Source organism: Cupressus sempervirens, chromosome 3 (assembly GCF_028749045.1).
Source record: "Cupressus sempervirens isolate cs-2001-9-10 chromosome 3, ASM2874904v1, whole genome shotgun sequence".
Classification (NCBI taxonomy): Eukaryota; Viridiplantae; Streptophyta; class Pinopsida; order Cupressales; family Cupressaceae; genus Cupressus; species Cupressus sempervirens.
Window position 1 is genome coordinate 744,061,094 of NC_143120.1, and position 13,418 is coordinate 744,074,511.

Below are 13,418 nucleotides of genomic sequence, written 5' to 3' on the forward strand. Positions count from 1 at the left end.
AGTGCTTTTCTTGTTTTTTAAATGTTTTATGTGCTTTTTTTTTCCTTTAAAGAAATTAAGCTTTAAATGTTTTTTTAATTTGTTTTTTCTATTTAAGTGATTTTTTCGTATCAACTTCTTGCAAGTGGGGTGATCCTTTCCACGGCTACAATTCATCTTCTCTTTAAAATGTGGGAAAACCTCTCTCCCATTGAATTAGTGAGTAACAAGTTTATTTAATGTAATTAATTATTTTTATTTGTAAATGGGCTATGATAAAAAAAATTGGTGCTTAGGCATGATTACTTTTGCTAAGTTTGTTACAATGGATTGCTTGAACAAATATATCTAATTTATTCGTTTTGGTGTTTTAATTATTATTTAATATATTTCCTCTTCTGTCACGAAAGAGACATTTAGAAGAGTGCGTGGATAATGAAATATACACATTGACTTTCTTTAGAGATCTATCGGAAAGCATACTGAATGATATCTTGTTTCAGTAAAGATAATTGATTAAAGAGAGAGATTGTTGGCATATATCAAATATGTGTATTGATTTATTTAGAAAATCATTGACCATATTTTCAAATATAGTTATTGAAAGTATTGAAGATATTAATTTTTGAGGTGTATTGAGATGTTTATGGTCATATATATATATATGGGGAATTGTTATAAATTAATATAACTTAAGTGTAAAAATATTAATACTAAGTAATATATATTTTTGAATATATGTATATTATAATTTATATTAATTGATTATTTATTTATGAAAACTTATATATATATATAATTTGAATGTTACATTTAGTCTTATGTAGGCATCTATTATTCACAAGCCCAATAGAACCACTACATTCAAATCCAAGACCATGGGGAACTACCCACAACCTTAAGTCTCCTCGCTAACCAAGTGGGCTTTGGGTTGAACCCTAATAGTTGAAATTGTTATAAATTAATATATATATTTATATGTCAAAATATTAATAATAGGTAATATGCTCAGACTGATTGGAGAGCTCTGCAATTGCGTACGACAGCTAGACACTTATGTGCCTCGGCTTTTGTACCTTGTAATGTGTTTCTTGGCCCTTTTTTCTCATTTTGTGCCCTAGTTTTCACTACTTTTCTCGCTTTTGGTACTTGCTTTCTTTGTTGGTGTGCTTTATTGAGTATCCTTTCGTGGTTTTTGTTTGTGTGTCGTTTGGGCTTCCCTGTTAATAATTGGTAAATCTTACCCCGCCCCATCATTATCTACCCACCCTGGGTCACTCATGAGAGATTAAGGAGAGGCAATCATGGTTGATGGTGAAGACGAGGCGTCTGAAGAAATGATGAAAGTTGATGAGGTTTTAAACAACACCCATGACTAGGATAATTCTCAAGTTCAACAAAAGGAATTGCCTAAGAAACTATCATATAAGGTAGTGGTGGAGGAGTCTTCAACTTCTTGCCTGTTGTTTGCTTTCTTTTCTAGCAAGATTTGTAGGATCACTCCAGATGGAATTCAAAGCAATAGAGTCGTAGTCAATGGAGATAGACTTGGGGATGGAGGCAACTCTAAATCTAGTGTCAATGGAGGAAAAGAGGAAGGTAAGATCCTGCCCCATGAACTAAAGACCCTTTCTCTCTCACCGAATGAGGATATGGTAAGAGCTATTAACATTGAATAATCTCGGTTAAAAAATGTTGTAGTTTTCTTTGCATGCTTAGATAAATGGTTCTTACCCTCTCAATTTTGTTTTTATGAATGGGTTGTAAATGTTTGGGGTAGGAAACTTGGGATTCATGTTACTTTGTGTAGAATGGTTCAAAGAGGGCTCTTTGTTGTATTTGTTAAGACTCATAGTATGCAAGAAAGAATACTTAACAAGAAATTTTGGAATATGGGTAAATCTTTATTCAGAGCCTTCCCATGGTCGTCGACTGGGAATGCAGAAGAAGTGTCTGCTAGGGCTTCACCAAATTGGGTAGAAATTGAGAACTTGAATGTTGAATTTTGGCCCTTTATCCACCAGCTATTGAAGCCTATTGGCTTAGTTCTGTAGATAGAACAATTTGAGACTACCCTCCCGCATTTAAATGCTAGGGTTCTGGTTGCTCTCGAACCTAGAATTGTATTCCTTGATAATATCTCCCTTACTGTTGATTCTGATTCTTTTTCATGGAAAGCCTCTTGACTTGGTAATCTAAGTGCTTGTTTTCATTGCAGAAGGAATGGACATGCAAGAAAGGATTGTCCGGACTTATTTAGACCCCAAACTACTAGCTTTGAGATTTCTAAAGAAAATGCTAATAAAGCATCTAGTTTTGAAACATAGAAACCCTCGATGAGGTAACTCTGATAGCATTTTGGGGATAGATAAGCCTATTAAAATGATAAAAATAAACTTTCTAATCCTGCCTTAGAAAAGGAATTTGATACTATTGTCAACCCTCTTTATGATACTAAGCTAACTCCTACTAATGATCTCATCTCTAGTTCTAAGATCATCCCATGTGGTTCTAACTAGTTAAAATCCATTATTTGTTCAAAAGAAAGTGTTGTTCCTATGCCTTTAATTGAAACGCCCGTCAAGCTTAATGCTCAGCAACTTGCTATTAATTCTCTAGCTAAGAGGGCAGAGCTAGTTAAGAATGCCAATCACTCTTTGACTAATAAGAATATGTAGTTGAATGGTTCGAAGTCTTCAGAATTTCTCCAAATAAGAATAGAATTGAGCCCCCTTTTGTTGAAGTCACCAATAAAAGAAATTTAAGAAAAGAAAGGGCAGTGATAACTAGATATTAAACAATTCTAATGGTTATAAAAATAGGCAGGGAGATATCACTAATTGCTTTAATAGATTGTATAACAATGGTAAGAATAACCCTAAAAATCATGAACATGATCAATGTCCATAGCTAGAATGTTAGAGGGTTGGAGATAAATGATAGAAAATACATTGTTAGAATATGGTGCAATAAACTTATACAGAAAGATTTTTATTTGTTTACAAGAGATTAAAGTAGTTGGATTCTTGGCTCACACTATTTTAAAAATTCTTTGGGATCACGCCACTGCATTCTACTCCAACCATGGAAGAGGGAGGAGGTGGGGGGGGGGGGGGGGGGGGGGGGGGGGGGGTTGCTATTCTTGTGGGACCTTATTGGGTGGATTATATAGTTAATAGAGGAGTTCCTCCCCGTCATAGGGCATTGTCGATTGTATTCAATAAAGATAGTCAGAGCTTTTGGTCAAGTGTAACTTCTATGCACCTAATGACTATAGAGACAGAGCAACACTATGGGAATGAGCTTTAAATAATTTTCCTAATACAATTAATTTTAGGTTTTATACAATTAATTTTATCCATTCTGCTATTATTTTATACAATGTTATTGTTTATTTTTATTTTCAAAATGATTAATAAAAAGATAATTAGTAATAATTCTTTTACTTATTAAAAAATAGATAAATTTTTTTTTCAAACAAAACTAAAAATATATAATGTTGTACATCATTTTCTTAACATGAACGGATTTTCTAAATACGACAAAATTAGTTTACGTGTTTTTAAAGGTTGTTTTGTGGCTCTTAAATTAGTTTCACGACACAAGACAATTTTTTCGAGCAAAAAGTACAAGGGTAATCCCACATTAAAAGCCTATTGGCTAATTATATGCCCAAAATTTAGCTTAAGTCAACTAGAGATAATAAGTGACTTAATAATTAAATCAATATGATTTGATTAATAAGAAAAAAAAAACTTTATTACTCTAACAATATTTTTTTGAAGCAACAATTCATTTTTATATAAATATGAACACAAATTCACATACATTATCCCTATATGAGTATACATATACAGACATAAACAGTGATCACACAATAGTATGTCCCACTTTTCTCCTTAAGAAAATGCCCATGAAACAACACAAACTACCCAAATTGCTTTTTTATCTGTACGAGGCTGAAGGCAAGATTAATTATTATTATGTTTTGTGATTAATAATTATGAATATTATTTATTAAACTTGAATAGATTCAAACCCATGACCTCTTGGATAAAAGGCTCACAATTTAACATTGTGTTGTAGGCTCTTTCCTAGTTATTGGAATATATCTTATACAAATATATATTTTATATAATCTTAATTATATATATATAATTATATATATATATATATTAGAAGACATTAGAAATATTTTAAATTTCTTAGAAAAGCTTAGAGAATGATTAAAAAGCTTTTGAAAAAATTAAAATTTATTTACTTTGGTACATTTATGTTTCATCTTTGAAGTTTTTAGTTATTATATTAAGCATTTTTTAGGAAAACTTTTTAAAAAAATAATAACATTTTAAAATGTTTTTAAAAACATAGGTCTCTCTCTGTCTCCCCTCTCTCTTTCATTTTTATAATTCCTTAAATACATAAGAAAACTTTCTATGAATGTACACATATGTATGTTGTGTTTTATCTCATTTTAAGTGATGTACGTGTTATTTTCTATCTAATTTAGATAATGAATATGTTAATATTAAATTAAAAAAAATAGTATTCATCATTTATAATTGTATACATGTATGTTATTTAATATTAGTTTATAGTTAATGGAATGTTTTTTTAATCAAATTTATTTTCATATTACATGCATGTAATGTACTTACATAATGCATAACATTTAACATGTTACCCCTAGATGACATGTCCTCATGATGATGCACTTCGTGATGACCAACATCTTAATGAGCCTATTGTCCTTGGCATCACTAGTAATTTTGACTATTTTGATGTTGAGATGAGGAGGTTGACATTTTTCATATGTACATCCATTGGGTTGTACAAAGATATCTGCATCACTAATTTTGTGACTCTCAAGAAATTGAGAGATCATTTGAGAACACATAATGTATATACCTCAAAGATTATTTCTAAGATTTTCTAAGCATTGAGAATGAAGATCTTGTGTCGTGTCCTTAGAAACGATCAAGAGTTGTATTTCCATGAGATCCTATGTTGATCACTAGTACTTTCAACTATGTTGGTCTTCTTGATGGTCTTCAAATACCAAAATATAGTTAAGAATGTAATTATTTGTATCATGATCATTATTTTGTTACACTTTGTTATGTATTTTTGGGAGATCCTATCCTTCAAAAGTTTGATTATTGAAGTGAGCATTATGATGTGCTTGATCTAGTCACCTTAAAGATAGGAGTGGGTGGAAAAAAATGATTATTATATTTGATCCCTAGATTTATATTGTTGATATCTAATTGAAAAGATCATTTGATTAGAAATATTGTTGAAGAAGACTGTGTGTTTCAATCATTATTTTGTCACTAATGTCAAACCTGCTACATGCTGGTAAGACAATTTCTTATATGTTTTAAGTACTATCACTTAGTTGATTGATGAGGAAGATTTGATCAACAAGATGTAACAAAAGTACCTAGAGGAAAGGTTGAGTTATGATTATGTATTGAAGTACAAGAATCAATTAAGATAGTAATAACATAATGTATTGATGATCTACTTGAGGTTACAAAATGAATGGCTACACTTAGAAAGTTTAGAAGAATAAATTTAAACAAAGTTCCTTTGCCAAGGTTGACCAAGTGGACAGTAGGTGCTGAGCAATATTAGTGCAAGCAGAGCAAAAAGTCAGTTGGAGCCGAGTGAAAGCAAATTCTAGTGGATGTCAAGCAAGTTAGTAGATGCTGAGTAATTTTTAGTTGATGTCGAGCACCGGTCAAATCCAGTTGATGTCAAGTGATTTTATAGTTGATGCTGAGTAATGCAGTATGTGTCGAGCATTAGAAGATTGATAATGCGGAGCTGCTGCATTATGACAAAGATCAAAGATTCACCAAATAAAAACTGACAAGTTTGTTTTCTTGGAGCTTGTGAATTAGGAGGAAGATAAGATTGATGAGTTGGTGGCACAGAATCTTATGTAAACTATTTTGGAGGTAAATTCAAATGGATTTTAAGAGAAGTTTCTAGAAAAAACAAGATATGGGGTAGATACATTGTATCCTACCTAATCCATCAAAAACCTTAATTTTGATGATGGATAATGGGTGGGAAAATATTCTAATTTCCTATATATGTAGGAATGTCTAGTCATGAAGCAAAGAGTTAGAGAGAATTTGATGCAAAAATTTGATAAGGAGAAGGAAAGGGGTTTTGCTTCATCAAGTGACCCAAGTGAAGAAGTCTACAATGGTGTATTGAGCTAGAAGGCTTAAAGAGGATGAATGCTTGAAGGGTGAACAAGCTATCAGAGCTACAAAGATTGGAAGCCAAGCAGAGTTGAGGACTGAATAGAGATCTATAATCTGCAAGTCAGGTTGTAAGTTGTATCAAATCAAATATCTATTATTACTTTCTAAGAATTGTATCAACCTAGGGTAAATCCTTTGGAGTAAGGTTGACTTAACAGTCATTGGAAAATCCTTTAATAGGGTGACATTCCAAGTGAATGGCCTAAAGTCATCTAACAAGGCTCACTTTTAGCAAGGTGACTAAAATCCCTTAACTGGGTCACATTTAATAGTGTGTATTGTAACCTTTAATAAGGTTGGCCTTTAATAGGGCATCACTTTAGAAGAGTGAAAAAGGAGTAGCATGTTACTGGTGGTTTTTCCCAAATTAGGTTTCCATGTTGAATCATTGTTTCAAATGTGTTGATGGATGTGTTGTGTTTCATGCTTTACATTTCTACAAGTTGATTTGACAGAAACATATCAGTTTTAGTTAACACGTAATGAATGCATGCATAGTTAAGAATATTTTATGGGTTCACTAAACTGTGAAAAGTTTTATTTGTACATCTGGACCTTGAATAACTGATTCACCCCCCCCCCCCCCTCCCTCAGTTATTTTAAAAGAATTCTAACAATTGGTATCAGAGCCATTTGCTTAAGAGGATTAGTTTTAAGGTACTAGAAGCACAAAGATCAAGATGTCAAAAAGAGAGGTACCCAAGCTCAACAAAGATAACTTTCCTGCATGGCAAAGTTTGATGAAGCTACACCTTGGAGGACTTGGAGATTATGCACAATCTTGCATTGCAGTAGAGCATGTTGATCTAGTAGGAGCCCTAACTACTGAAGATATGAAGAAAAAGAAAGAACACAATCAGGCAATGTTGGAGATTGCCTCTTCCCTAAGCCATGCCAAATTTGATGATATCAAAGGCTTTAATAGTGAAAAGAAGATGTGGGATGCCCTAGACATCATTAATGGAGGAGACAAAAATGTTCAAAGAGCCAAGTCAGAGAGCCTCAGAGGTAAATTTGATGACATGAGGATGGAAGAAGGTGAGAATATTGCTCAATATGTTGCTAGAATAAAAGAAGTTAGTGCAATAAAAGGTGTTACTGGTAAAATAGATGATGATACTATGCTAAGTAAAGTCTTGAGGACATTGTTGCTTGTATGTGCCATTAGAGTATCTACAATCCAAGAGTTAAGATGTATACCAGGAAATGATCTAACCCTTGAAGGTCTAGTAGGAAGACTCACTACTTTTGAGCTATCTAATTTTGACAACTACAGACCAGAGAGTATTGAATCAACTTTCAAAGCAAAATTTTTATTGAAGGATTTTGAGGAGGTAAAGCAAAAGAAGAAGAAAAGAAAGATAAAGTATGCATCCAGTGATAATAACACAGATAAGGAAGACATTGAACAATTGGAAGCATTGTTGGCTAGAAGATTTCATAGAGGAAAAGTAAAGTTCAAAGGTAAGTTACCTATCATTTGTTTCAATTGCAATGAAGTTGGTCATATTGCTGCAAGATGTACACAGAAGAAGAACTATAGAGAAGGAAACAAGCACAAAAATAGAAGAGAAGATGATGGAAGAGACTACAGAGACAAAGGAAAGAAGTCATGCTACATTGCTGATGAACATGATGATGAAGTGGTATATGTTGCAATGAAGGACGAATCTGATGAGAATGAGGCAACTCAGTTATGACTTGTGTGAACAAGAATGACAAATGGATCATTGATACTGGATGCTCACATCATATGACTGGAGACAAAAGTAAGTTTATTACCTTAACCTTTTATGATGGAAATAGTGTAAGATTTGGTAATGATGCACCATGTTTGATAAAAGGAAAAGGGTCTATCAAACTCATAGACAAGATTACATGTGACAATGCTTATTATGTTGAAGAATTGAATTATAACTTGTTAAGTGTGTCATAATTGAATAATTTGGGATGCAAAGTTGAGTTTGAAAACAAATCTGCCAAGATATATGACACAAATGGATACTTGATTAGAAAAGGTGATCAAACTAGAAGTAATCTATTCTATCTGGATATAGAAGATGTTAGTTGTCTTATTGCAAAATTTGATGATGTATGGCTCTGGCACAAGAGATTATTTCATGTTAATTTTGATAATCTGATTAGTATCAGTAACGTGAAAAGAGTCAAAGGTTTTCCTAAGTTAAAGAAACCATAAGATATAATGTGCAAATAATGTCAACTAGGCAAGATGACAAAGTCAAGCTTTAAAAGTAAAGCCTATACCTCTAAGGAAATACTTAAAATTGTTCATATTGACTTGTGTGGACCTATTGAAGTGTAAAGCTACAAAGGAGATAAGTATATAATGCTATTTGTTGATGATTACTCTAGGATAATGTCAGTCATGTTCCTAAAACAAAAATTTGATGCTTTTCAAATGTTTAAGTGGTACTTGGCAAGAGTTGAAAAAGAAACAGGTAAGAGTTTGAAATTCTTAAGATCAAATAGAGGAGGAGAATTTACTTCAAATGAGTTTCAAACGTTCTGTAATGACAGAGGAATCAAAAGACACACATCTGGACCTAGGTAAGTGCACCAAGTTGTGGTGCCAAAAAGATGACACCCATTTTTTTCTAACTTTCAATAGCATGCATGCACTATAAACCCAAGCCATAGTGCATGCACACTATAGTACATACACACTTTTTAAAACCCCAAATTATTATAAATGGGCTGAAAACCCACAACCCATTCATTTTTTCCTCATTTTCCAACTTCCTCTCCTCACAGGGCGTACTCGAATTGAGAAAATTGAAGATTTTTGCCACCCGCCTCATCAATATGCCTCCTCATCGTCGAAGTTTGAGATCACGATCACGCTGTATGTTGTCTAACCTTCTTTTTGCATTGTTTTATATGTTTTTTATATTGTTTTGTAGGTTTGTTTCAATTATTCTTTAAATTTGTTTATTTATTTAGATTACAATTGATTTCTTATCAGTAAATGTGAATAATGAACTAACAAATCCCCAACAAAATCAAAACCAAAACCCTCAACAAGATCCAAACTAAAACCCTCAACAAGATGAGAATCAAAACCCTCCACAACAAGAACAAGAAATTTCGCAACCTACACCGATTGGTAGACCTCTTCCTAACACACAAGAAAACATAATAAATGAAATAGAAAGAGGAAAAAATGAATTAGAAACACTCATTGGTAGGTTGAAAGCTTGTGGACAAAACAATCCATTGAGAGCTCAATTGGCATCCTCCCTCGAGTCCATTAAGACCCACATAGCTTCTGTTAGTGGTCAATTAGATATTTGGCAGGGTAAGAGGGATGAACAAAAAATATATTATGCAAACAGATTATGATATGAAGATGTAAAAAAAAAAAAATACCAAAAGTTAGATTTTTTGCATTATTTATAAAGCCTAGTGAACAAAATACTGTTAGAAAGTCAACTAAAAGATTCTCCATCCATTGGTACATACACGATGGTATTAGAATTAATTTTTGGGATAGATTGTGGATGGTTTTTGATGCTCCTCCCTACAATAATCATGAGGTCCCAATGTATTTCTTAAGGAAATTGTATTGTGAGTTTGTCCTTGGGGAGATCCCTAATTATTTTGATATATTAGAATCTCAGGGTAGAGGTGGGGGGTCCTCATTTGAGAGGTCGGGGGCACATCATGACCCTAATGTAGTTAGGGCACCTATGGTCAAGCCACAGGGTGAGCATGTGACTATTCCTTCAGTTGTGAAGGAACATGTAGAGGCCAACACTCTAGGGACTATTAATGCTTTGACATAGACCCTCATTCATTGCATGAGTCCATTAGTTGAGGAGGAGCCTTTTGCGCATCGTGGTCACATGTGCACATCATGTGGATCCTTATGCACATTTGGCAGTCATGCTAGAGATGGTGCAGATGATGAGCTAGTCACTGATCAGTTCTTGAATGAGACATTTGGCATTGACACACAGGTAAATTACAATTATAATAAATTAACTTGATCACATGTCGTATGTATAGTGAATGACTAATTAATTAGCATGTATTGACATTGTTCAAAATTTAGGGTCAGAGTGTTGGCAGCCCTAGTAGCGATCCCCCGACCCCATTTTTCATCCTGTCAATGAGTCCATAGGTATGTATAGATTTAATCATTTAAACTAATCATATATTTATTAAGTAATCATATGAAGGATTGACAAAAAAAATTTATGCATGTGCATCATTTCTCTATAGGACCATTGACATTCACTACGGACTCTGAGCCTAGACGTGATACGAGCTTAGTAGAGGTACATTTGTTTAATGTTAATTTAATTCATTTGATTATATTTGTTTCATGTTTCATGTTACATGTAACGTGTATTTGAATGACATGCAACTCTTGACATCTGAGACTCCTCCTCATCTTCAACAGTCCGTCAATCGTGGAGTGGTTGTAGCTATGGCTAGTTCATAGCCATTGACTAAGGTATGAAAGAATTTTTTTGGTTTTAGTTGTTGTTTATAATAGTTAGTATCAAAATTTATAATGTTATTTATAAGTGATTATATTGATTGAATTGTTGTAGGTTCTTGTTACACTTGATCGTCCATGAGCCTTTGAGGTGGACTTGCAGAGCAACTATTTGATGGCAATAAGAAAATAATTAATTTTGTGTGTACATATATTTAATTTCAATGTATAATAATTATTGATTCATATCTACTTTGTTTGTATCAGATTGAGTTAGAGAAGAGCCTCAACAAGAGGACGAGTGAGCGTGCGAGGAAGACCCCATCATCACCATCATCTCCCTCCACACAACAATCGAAGACCTCTAGAGATTTGTTTCCTTCCCCTCATGGGAAGGAGAAGATATAGTTGATAGACATACATATATAGGCATCAGCGAACATATATGTTGGATTTTATGTCAGTGGACATATTTGATATACATTTGATGTATATATGACATTTTATATTTGATGTATGACATTTATTTGATGCATGACATTATTAGACTTAAGACATTATTGGTTAATATATGATATGTTTGTTCATGTACAACATTATTGGTTATCATAATATATTGTGTGTTTGTTAATGTATGACATTATTGGTTATCACTTTATATTATATGTTTGTTCATGTATGACATTATTGGTTATCATAATATATTATATGTTCCTTCATGTATGACATTATTGGTTAACATAATATATTATATGTTCATTCATGTATGACATTATTAGTTATCATAATATATTATATGTTTGTTCATGTATGACATTATTGGTTATCATAATATATAATGAGGTTGCATGGGTACTTGTACCCACACCTCTGGTACTCATACCCACATACCCAAGTACTAGGTACTCAGTGGAGAGCATCATAGCTAAGGACCTTAATTGAGATTTCAGATCTTTTTTTTTGATTTTTTGTTTGTGTATCACCTTGTTGTTTATCAAGCTTAATTCAATACCTAATCAGTTCAAAACTTTGATAGAATATTGATTAACAATAAACTTTATCACTGTTTAAGCATAAGTTTATCATTTCCAATATGTCATCGTCATATGATTTATGATCTTGTTGATGTTTAAATTTTTCCTTCTCTATTATTTGTTTATCAAGCTTAATTCAATACCTAATTAGTTTGAAACTTTGATACAATATTGATCAACAATAAACTTTATCAGTGTTAAAGCCAAAAATTTATCATTTGTAATATGTCATTGTCATATGATTTATGATCTTCTTGTTCATGTTTAAGCCCTCCCTTCTATGTTATGCATCTAAACTTTTATCATAAATTATTATTACAAACATATAACAAATCTGAAACTGAAAATAATATATTACATTTGCAAACTTTATCAGTATTCTTGATTTGAAAAATCATTTTCATGACTCATAAATTTAGGTTTTCTATAAATATAAATGTATAATTAAAAATAAAGTTTGACATATCCAAGTACCCCTGTCCCCTATTATAAAAAATAGCCATACTCGCACCCATACCCATACCCGTACCCTAAGTACCCCAAGTACCACTGTCCACATGCAACCTTGTATATTATATGTGGATCTTGGTGTTTTCTATACACCTTTTTGGTATATAGGATCTCTTGCTACTTAGAAGATCCCCTAACCTTTCCCAACCTCTTGACCAAGTTAACTGATCCAAACTTGCAGCATCACTCCCTTACTCTTCTAGGAATAGTATCCCTCCAAAGGTTTTATAGGTCTACTAGGGTACCATAGTACTCCCCAATCCAACCAAGGTTTCCATGATGTCCCAAGGTGTTATTGGAACACTTTTACTATGCTTGAATGGATAAAAACAATGGGTTTGTACCCAAGTTCAAGATTTCTTCATAAAAGGGCTACAAGGAGAGCCCTTAATTAGGTCTCCACCCGAATTTTTAGGGCCAATAGCTCATTTGTCTTAGAGTTTCAACACCTTTAGCCTTAAGAAAAACTGATACATAGGACTCATGCTCAAGGATTTTTAGGGTCTCAAGGTGCGTACAAGCCATACAAAAAAATAGCAAAATTGAGGGTTTGGTAGGGTTTTCTTGGCTGCTTGTTGTCCCCACTTTTAAGACACCTTCCACATCTCATCAAGACTCCTCCTCAACAAGTTAGAACCTCCTCATACCCCTCTTCAATCCCTCAAAAGGAAAATTCTTCATTCTTCAAGCTTTTCTCTTGAGAGCTCTTTGTTTGTTGACAGTCCTTGGTCAGGCATTGCCTAGCTCGCCTAGGGCTTGGTCAAAGAATTTGTTGCAGTCACTTTCAGGGTCCTTGCTTGCATAATATAATACATTAGGGTTTCTAGCCTTGAAATCCAGAAGACCATAGAATTTCCACGGTGGAGACAAGACTTATAGCCCTTTCATGATAAACAACTCCAAAACTGGTAGCAAACAAGTATCTTTGAAGAAATTTACAAAACCTTTCAAAACTTGGTCACAAACTATAACTAATGCATGGTGAATATAGAGGCCGCAAGTATCTAATGTTTTTTTAGCTATTACAGAGAACTTTCATGTATCTATTAGTTGACCTCATTCAATCCATGTCTCTTGGCTTAAGACTCTACTTTCATGGCATTAATATCCTTAAAAGTGTATTATGCCAGTGCTTTAAGATAATGGGATACATGA